Source organism: Abramis brama, assembly GCF_963993115.1.
Source record: "Abramis brama genome assembly, chromosome: 24".
Taxonomy (NCBI): domain Eukaryota; kingdom Metazoa; phylum Chordata; class Actinopteri; order Cypriniformes; family Leuciscidae; genus Abramis; species Abramis brama.
Genome location: NC_139986.1, coordinates 6713431 through 6723801, shown reverse-complemented (window position 1 = coordinate 6723801; position 10371 = coordinate 6713431).

Here is a 10371-nt window from a genome sequence, read left to right as displayed (position 1 = left end):
TGATTAGGGCAAGTTATTTATTTTTCATTGGCTCAAGTTATAAAATATAGATGTGAACCATTACCCTAAATGTTTTTAATTGGATGAATGATTTTTTTTTTCAGTGTATAAAAAAAATTATATATATATATATATATATATATATATATATATCAACATTACTATTGTTTAAGAGCCCAACATCCATCCACACAAAAGACATCTAGCAATCTAGGCTACCTGATGACAAGAAGGCGTCTTTCTTTAAATAAAAACATTTTACATTTAGCCTAGTATCTTTTAGCGTATTCTTAGCCTCGTTTTTCACAGAAACAAAATCACAAATATAGTGTAAAGCACCACCAGCAGCCGATACTGATTCTCTAAAATATCATCTTAATTTGCACCATCGGTTTAGTCTTAATCAGCGTTGAGTTTCATAAACTCGGCGTTGCGTTTGAAATCCGAATTTTATTATTCTCCATTTTTCAATCAATACATTATAACGGAAATAATAGTTGAAAAAACTAAAAGCAGGTTTTTTTGTTGTTGTTTTTTTTGACAAGAGAACAATTGTTGTTTCGCTCCTCTGTCTGCGCTGTCTAAACTTCTGGAAAGTTTGCAGTCAAGGAATCGAAGATGTGCAACGATTTATATATTTATTTGGAACTATTTTCGTTGGCGATATAGAGCAAAGTGTAAGTCATTTAATATTAACGTCTTGTTTTTGAATGGGATAAAATCAATATGTCAGGGTTCTGCCCTGGCAGCCTTGTCTGTTTTGTCTTTGTTTCATGTTTCTATGTTTGTCTTGTGTTTGAGCACATGGCTGTGTCTTTGTTTGTGTTTGCCATGTGCTCCTCCTGTCCCGCCTCCTTGTTTCCCGTTACCACGCCCCCTTGTCCTCATTTCACTAATTGTGCTCACCTGGGGTGCGTTTCCCGAAAGCATCGTTGGCCAACTATGGTCGCAAGTTCATCGCAATGTCCATTGAACTCTATTGGTAACGAGGGAACTTGCGACCATAGTTGGCTAATGATGCTTTCGGGAAACGCACCCCTGATCCGCATGTGCTCTGGTCCCTATTGTGCCTCTTTCCCTCATGTCTTTGCTGGTTTGTTTTGTGCGTTGTCTGCATTCATTGAGTATGCATTCTCGCTTCTTGTCGGTCAGTGCTAGATTTAGTTTATCTGTCAGTTCTAGCTTTGTGTTTGTTTTGATTTTTATCCAGTTTTTTCTTTGTTCCTGATTTTAAGTCTAGTCAAGTTCGAGTCTTTATTTTGATCTATAGTTCTAAATTTTATTTTTGGTTTCTCTTTTGTTTTTGATCTTTTATTTTCTCTTTAGTTCCCTTCAAGGTTGCTGTCTTATTTTATTTCTTTATGTAAGTTTCAGTTATTTATATCTAGATCTTTTATTTATTTAGCTAGATCCTGTTTTTTCAGTGTTTTGTTTCTTTCTTTATTTTTCTCTAGTCTTATCAGTTTTATTTTGCTTATATTACTTGTTGTCTTGGCCTGTTAATCTTGTCTCGTGTTGGTTCCTATCCTGTTGCACTCTGGTCGTTGACTCTCCTGGGGCCTGTACCATGAAGGTAGCTTAACAAACTCGGGGTTACAGGATTAGTTTTGAGTTGACAAAACCAAACCGATGCAATCAGGCTTTATTGGTACCATGATGCAGCTCATCAACTTTCTCTGTCAACTCAGGCTTTGATCCTTAAGCTATGATTACTCCACGCGCGCGTGCACATAAAAGAGTGACGTCGACACTGAACAACCAATCGCGGGTAAAGCTAGAGCAATATATTTTTCCGCGGAGGAGCAAGAGATAATCATTCATAATTACGATTAATTTAAATATGTATTTCAAGCTCGAAACAATACGGTCTCTGCTGCCAAAGCAAGAGAAGACTGTTGGAGAAAGATTGCTGATTGTTAATGTGTAAGTTAAACAAATACATTCTATATTTATGTAAAATGATGTATGTATATATGTATGTGTAGCCAGGGCCGTTTCAAGATATTTGGGGGCCCTAGGCAAAAGAGTGAAGTGAGGTCCCAAGTCCTCCCTCAGGAAATTTTTTAAAATTCAGATGGGATTTCTTGTATTCTGGTGCATTTTAAGAGTCATGAATTATCAATTGGCACAGACAGAAATTTAAGCAAAGCACCTAATAAAGCAAAAAAAAACATTTGGTGAATAGCCATACGTTTATTGTTATTCTCATAGCATATCATGAAAGTGAAGTGTGGAGGATTCGATATTTACTTTACAGGAAAAGAACTTCAATAGAAGGACAAACGCGAAGGAAAAAGGGCATTTTTCTCCAGATGGAATAAAAACACCACCAACGGAAATTGATAGCCTGCGTAACTTACATCTAAAATGTAACCGGACTTGATGGATTATTTTGTTTGGACCTAACTGCATGGGAGTGTTAGGACCAGCTCTATTTGTTTGGAATTGACAAAGTTTTTACCGTGACCGCAGCCGCGGGCAGACACAGCCGTCAAGAGAACACTTCTCTAGCTTTTGCCTTTATAAGTTACATGGCAAAAAATCTCATGCGATCGTAATCTGGGCTCGTGCATCAAGAGGATTTAGCTCAAAGGAAGTTTTCGAACGCTGTAACGTTAGCTACAACAGTGAAGTGTCGAGAAGTTGCCTAGTGTGTATTTTATGCTTAAATTCTGCAAACAGAACAAAGTTGTGTATGACTATTAGTTGAACTTTTTCACCCTCTAACAACGCTCACATCTACCGTTGTGTTTGGTCACTGATGTCAAGGTTTATGTTCGCAGAGATGTGAAAACACGTCAGACAGTTGTATTTGGAGATAATAATGGTTTACTTGCCGCTGTGTCTTTGGCGTTTTTCCTCTTCTTCTTTCTTTCTCTGTGTTTTGGAAAATCGTGAAGGGTATGAACGCTTCATGATGACATTTTTAAATTTAAATGCCCGCGTAGCGCTGAGTGTTTCTCTTCCACTGACAGCTAGTGGGGGACCTGATGGGGGGTGCGCGACGGTGGATGTCACTTCAACATTACAGTGATTAGGGCACTCATAGTGTTTGTCGTTGCATAGGGGGAATCCCTCTAGTTTGGGGGGCCCCTCTCACGGAGCAGTACTGGAAAGTGATAGCGCTGTCTCACTGTGGTTGTTTGTTTACAATGGTTGATACTGTTTGACGAGGGCAGATACACAACCTAAACGACCGTGCGGCCATCGGGGGCCCCCTTCAGCTGGGGGCCCTAGGCAGCTGCCTACCTTGCCTACCCCCTTGCGACGGCTCTGTGTGTAGCCTATATGTGTAATATAGCCAATAGCCTATTTTTGTAATATATAAAAAATGTGCATGTATGTAGGCTACTAAGAAAGATTAACATTCATTGATTTTTAGATTTTTAGATGCAACTCCAACTCCAAATGTTCTTGGCAGCAGATAAAGACAAAATATAAAAATATAATTCAAAGTGGTTATTTCAAGGAGTTAATTCAAAGAGTATTTACCACAACCTTTTATTACTTTTGTGAACATTTTATCACACTTGTTTGCAGCAAACAGAAATAAAGAATTAAATTCAGAAAACCAGAATACACTGGCGGAGGAGTTGGCTCTGAGTAGGCAATAAGGGACGGCCGATTATGGATGGGATTACAGGTGCTGTACAATCTGACCCTGGTGCTGGCTCCTCTAAGCAAGTAACACTGGGTACGTGTGCTATACATTACTACTTTTTTTTTAAGTTTTAAATATGGCTGACTGTATGTTCTGCAGGGAAATACAGTGTCCCTGTTGAAGCTAGCACACATTCACACACACAGACACAGACACACAGACACAGTCTCCCACACAGAGGTCAGTATGCAGCAGACAGAACACCAAACATAACCTGCTTTACAACAGTTATGCTTTACAGTGGCCTACTTTTATTTATTAGGGTGAAGCAAATGATGAAGACACTCTGTCTGTGTGTTCTCAGACAGTTGCTGATGTGAATGCACTGGGCTTTTTATTATGGCAAACATTTGAATGTGTGGCATAAAAAAGGGACTGGCCCTTACACATCTCTTTTGTAGGATTTTTCACAACCTGACCCAGAAACTGAGGCCTCTACCTCAATGGGCTTCAGAAGAAATGTGTAAGGATTTAAAACCCTTGACATAAATTACAGTCAGTCCTGTGTTTGTAGGAAGTCAAGGAACTTTTTGTGATTTTGATGAGCCTCCAGAAAACTTGTAATGATCATGTTTGTGGTGGAATTATGTTTCAGGTGGAAACAGACTCAGTCAGGGCCCTGTACAAAAGGAGTCTCGAACTAGACTGCACACTAAAAGAGTCTCAAGCTAGACTGCACACTAAAGGAGACTTGAACTAGACTGCACACTAAAGGAGCTGACTGTGAGCTGAGGAGGCTCCAAACAAAATCAAACAGCTGGATAAAACTGATCTATATATATATATATATATATATATATATATATATAACTTATTTAACCAAGTAACACTTTAGTATGAATATTTATTAATGCAACTTTCTCTTGCTCTCTTTCTCTCTCCCATCCCACAAAACCAATAAAACAGTTTGAGACATATCTGCAGTTTCAATGTGCTTTTATTAAGTGTAATATTGTATGGTGATTGCATCTACATCTGCACCAGCTGGGTGGTCAAGTGTGATCGGGTCAGTTTCATCGGGGAGAAGCTGGTTTTGTGTTGTTTCTCGCTCTTTCTACTGGTGGCTATATTGTGCAGAATGGCACATACAGCCACTATCTGTGATGCCCGCTCTGGTGACTCTGAAGCGCCGAACACAGTTGAAATGTGCCTTTAGGATGCCAAAGGTCATCGCTATCTTCACTCTGGTTTCTTTGGGGTCATTGTGTAGGTTTTTCTATCTCAGTTCAAATTAACAGTGTTTTGTACTGTACCAAATTTAACTTGCTTTCCTCAAAGCGCTGACACAACACAGACTCAAGGAAAATTTGTAAGACAAGCACTGGAGCCAGGCCATTTGGCATCCAAACTTGATCATATGTTCATGACCACAAGTCATCTGCAGATGAAATGTTTAGTAGATCATTGTTATATCTGTTAATGTTACTATTAATTTAAAGATTCATCTCACAGAAAATAATCATCTCACATATTCACATCATCTCTACCTGAACATTAAGGCTGTGATAGGACTTCCTATTAACATAATCTGCCTCATGTTCCCCTAGAGCAGTGGAGATTGGAGCAATAGACTGCATACATGTTGCAATGACTTGGGAATCCTATCATAAGATTATCAGAAGAATAATAAAAAAGATTCAAAATAATTCTTAACATGTATTATATTGTATAGTACATTTGTGAAATTTGCTTTTTGAGAAAAAAAAAAGTGTTCATGTGATGTCACCCTATCAATATATCTTACCGGCAATTTTATAAAAGCCCTCTTTTATGGACATGGTCGATAAATGTCCGGGGAACACTATTAATGAAGCTTTTCATGTACTCCTGCAGAGCGAGGACCATCTTGCGAATGGTTCGACAAACATATGTTTTCCCCTAGCTTCTGTGCGTCACCCGCCGTGCAAGAATGTACCACTTGCACACACACACCAAAAAAAAAACGCAACGCAATACAATTTGCGGTACAGTAAGTGCATGAATTCGACGTGTTAAATTCTTTATGTGAGGCTCAAGAAGTTCGCAAAGATAAGACATTCCTTCCGCGGAAAATCTGTATCTTTCATACAAGTAACTATCAGTTAAGGCAAGGGGATTTTGTCTGGCTAAAAACTATTTCTCTACGAAGTGCTCGTCAAACAATTTGCGCTGAGATGTCCACCGGATTTGGAAGAAAAGGTGAAGTCATTGCAACAGACACTTGGAATAAGTTACGTCACCTATAATGTTTCTTTGCTCTCAGCTGATTGGTCAAACTTCGGTCTGAGATCTTGAATCCAGAACATAACCTGCCCCGGAGCAGGTTAGCCGTGCAGCGTAAGATACCATGGCAACGAACACCGATTAAAGCCGAGCTACTTTCATAGTACCTAAAACCCAGGGTTGGCGGAAACTAAGCTGAAACATAGCTGGCTAGCCACCTAATCCGGCTTCATGGTACAGGCCCCTGGTCTGGCAGCTAGCCTGGTGCTACGTCCAGTCTCATCACCAACTGTCAAGCCTCTGATTCCCTGAGCCGCTGCCTTGTCTCCATCTTTGCCGTCACCTCTTTGCTGTCTCATCTTCGACCTACCTGTTCTCCAGTTGTGTGCCCTGCCCTGTTCCTGCCTGTGTTTTGTCTTTGTCAGTAAATATCACTCCCCCCTTTTTTTTTTTCAATAGTCCTATGTTTCAATGTTGCTATTTATATTGTTATAAATATATAAAAACAACAGCCTACTGGAGTGTTTTTTTTGTGTGAATTATAGTCTGTCAGAAATGTGCTTTTATTGTAATATCTGCTGACTAAATTTGGTTGAGTGGTCTTGCAACAGCTTCACTTGCTTCCTTTTTTTTTTTTTTACCAGCTGCAAATACTAAAAATATTATAAATAAGAAGCAGTGCTAGTTTTTGTATGAACAATCATTAATTGAAGTGCTTATAGTCCCTCTTTTGTCACAGACACTCAATCTTAGTTTCATTATCATGGACTTTTAGTTTGTTTTCACTAGTTTTCTGTCTTCCTTTGTTTAGTTTCTTGCCACTTATCAGTTGTCATTTAATCATTACTGGTGTTTGTCATTATTTCCCTCATTTGCTTTGTATTTTAAGTTGCAGTCTTTTCAGTGTTCATTTGTCCGTTCACGTCAATGCAGCGGTTGTTTTTTTTGCCTGTCTCGTTTGGAGTACCTTCTGTGTGGAATATTAAATCCTTTTGACCCTGATCTTTATCTTCATTGTGTTTCCTCCAACCGTGTGTGACAGATGACCGGACCCTCAAAATGAGAATAAAACTGGACATAGCATCCATTAATGTTGCCCCGACGAGGGGCAATTTACTGCTGGAAGGATCGACAGTGTTTGTTCCAGAGTGGCAAAGACCTGGAGTGTTGCGTGGAGGAGTTCCTTGACATCTGCCATCAGGCCACGTGTGATGACATCTGTCTGATGGAGGGATTTAAGTGTGGCTTGGACGAAGATCTCCGCTTCGTCATGCCCCCCGGCGATCTCTGCTGGATCCTGGGTACTTACATCAACTTCGTGCTGTGGACGAACGGATCCGCATTTACAGTGGGCAAATTAAGCGGAGGATGACAACAGCCTCGTCCAGCCACACCTCACAGATGTCGCGCAACCAGACCCAGAGCACAACCCACCAACACCCCTTACCACGGAGATGGCTCACCTCATCCAGAAACTTAGGCTTCTCATGATGCAACACTTAAGATCACGTAGCAGCGGAGACAGAAAAAGCCACAGGGAGCACCTGAGGCAGCTGGGTCTGAGAAAACTGAGTGGGGAGAACTGAAGACCACGAAGCAGTGGAGGCTGAAGACACCAAAAGCACCTGTGCCTGACGGGTCCACACAGGGAGAATGTATGCTCGTCAGGTCCCAGCAGAACTCTCCCAGTTCTAAAAAAGAGGACCTCACCTCATCGCTGGTCTTCAGTGATGCATCAGAGAAAGCTCAGCACTCAAGTTTCTCTGATGCAACACTGAAAGGACCAATGACCAGAGGAGAAAGTGGAGGCAGAAAAAGCCACTGGGAGCACCTGTGCCTGCTGGGTCCCCAAAGGAAGCACCTGTGCTTGCTGGGTGCTAGGAACCACTTGTGAACGTCGGGTCCCAAAAAAGATAAAAACTCAGGATCCATGAGCATCTGTCTAAGCATCTGCCAAAGGCCGCTTTAGAAACACCCAAGCCCATCCAGTCTCTACAGAGGTTACCTGTGACTGCCTCAAAGGTGCTCACATGCTCCTCACATGGAGCACCAATGCCATACAAAATCACAGATATGCCAAAACTAAGGGTAGGGACACACCAAACCGATACCAAAGAACTAGCGCTGATGAAAGCCGACTATACACTATATTGCGAAAAGTTTTGGGACGTCTGCCTTTACATGCACAACTTTAATGACATCCCATCCCTGGCCGGATGCACCAGCTCTGCGCAAGTTACAACTTACACCGTGTCCTAACCAAACGTGATGCGATAAGATTCCAGCGACAAATTTGTCTGTCCACACTAGACGCCACTGCGAGATGCGTCAAAATCAATCAAAACCCACAGCCAATCAGAACAGCGTGTGGGCAGAGTCTTGCGGCAAGTGCACAGCACCAGAGAGTAATCTTGACGGCACTCGCAAGAAAATGGATAAGTAGGCTTCATAATCAAATTCACAAATATTACACCATTTAAACATTATTAAAAATGCATTGGCTACTAAGTTACTAAAACAATATTTGTCAAAGAATACACGTTTGAACATTCTTGTTTCCATTTGTTTAATTTCAAGATCTGAGGTGAAAGCTGGGAGCACTAAATGATATTCAAAGTCACATTGCATACATAAGCACATACACAGTACCTGAGATTATCATTGCCACACTTTGTGTTTGTTGTTCCAGCTGTGACGTCGCAGAAAAATAGAAACCGTTTCTAAAAAGAATCGTCGCGTGTCGCCGTCGCAGCTGGTTAGGACAAAACTCTGATTAACATGGAAAAGTTACCTTTTATCTCGTGTAGCGTGTAGTTAGGACACGGTAGTTTTGAAGTAAATGGCCACTAAGATACAACTTATGCACTACTCAATATGTTTGCATTGCACCATTAAACTTAGCTGAAGCGTAACTCTATGTATAAACTAAATATTTATGGAAGCCTCCGATCAGGAGTAACGTTGGAATAAAATAGCAGACAGACTGAACTGCATCAATAAGCTCTTTTTTACCTGACAGACTTCAATTCTTTAGACATGATAATCCTGACATTTACACTAGCTTACATTTTAAGAGAGAGAACATTATATGAATAGATTACTTTGTTAGCACCGCTGTGTGCATCTGTCCCATGGGTCCGTGTTGTGCATGTCAAATAAAATCAGTCATAATCAATAAATGTTATTTCTTATGTTTTTTATTTATTTATTTTTGATTAATACTTATTTATTTTTTATCAATACTTATTTATCCTTATTAATGTTGTTTCAAATACAGTTTCTGAATGTTATTTACATATAAAAACACTTGATCATAATTAAGTGTCGTATTTAATGGAAACTTATTTTTACTGTTAGTTAAGTGAGGCAAAACAAGTTAGAATAAAGGATTAACTGAGATTTACAGCAATTAAACAACTTCTGCTTGCGTATTTGAAGGCTGATATTGGATCATTGAGGGTAAACGTCATATTATGCGACTACGCATTACTTTACGGAGAGTTTACGACTTACTAGCTATGTTTTATCTTGTGAACAAATGGTGCAATGGAATAAAGTACAAAGTATAGTTACAAAATAGCTAGTAGTTACTAAGGCTCTAGTGTGGACTTTACGTTCCAATTTAAAGGAACACTCCACCCATTTGCATTAAGCTTTGCAATGTTAGAAACCCAGTCATACTATTGAATGGTCGTGCAACATTTTCTCATTTTCCCCTGAGACGAGAGAAATCTGTATTTACCTCTTTACACTTCCTCCTACAATGACGCAAAAATCGTCATTTTGCGTCATTGTAGGAGGAAGTGTAAGAGGGGGGATTTCTGTTAAGACTACAAGCACTAGTTCCCACCCTTTCAAACCCGCCCATAGGGGGTTGGACCTAATGCGCTAACAGACCTATCACAGATCAGTGCCAGTGCGTTTGATTTCACCGGCAGAATGAATGAATGGCGACTGTAGAACGCAAAAGCCGAATCCCGGACATTTTGTGCGATATGCGATCTCAAAAACCCGGGCAGACTCACGGAGACTACTAGTAACTTAGCTTAGCTTTATTGTTTACAACTGCTCTCTAACCGGTAGGCGTGGCTTGGGAGTGGCCTCGTAGAGCAGCGAAGCAAGTGCATTCTGGGAGTTGTTGTCTTTCATCCACATGAGCCAAAAATACATTTTCTGGCTTTTCTCAGTCTAGAAAGATCCAAATTCAAAAATAATTTCACATTTCTTCTACATAAATGACCCAATTTAAATACACATTCATCTTTCCAGAGGTGGAGTGTCCCTTTAAGAAAGAACTTATGAACGGCTGGTGCAAGCCTACCCTGATCCGTAGGGTTTAATGTGGTGTTGGCCCACCCTTTGCCGCTATAACAGCTTCAACTATTCTGGGAAGGCTTTCCACAAGAACGAGGGTTGTGTTTATCGGAATTTTTGACCATTCTTCTTGAAGCGTATTTGTGAGATCAGGCACTGATGTTGGACGAGAAGGCCTCGCAGTCTCCGCTCTA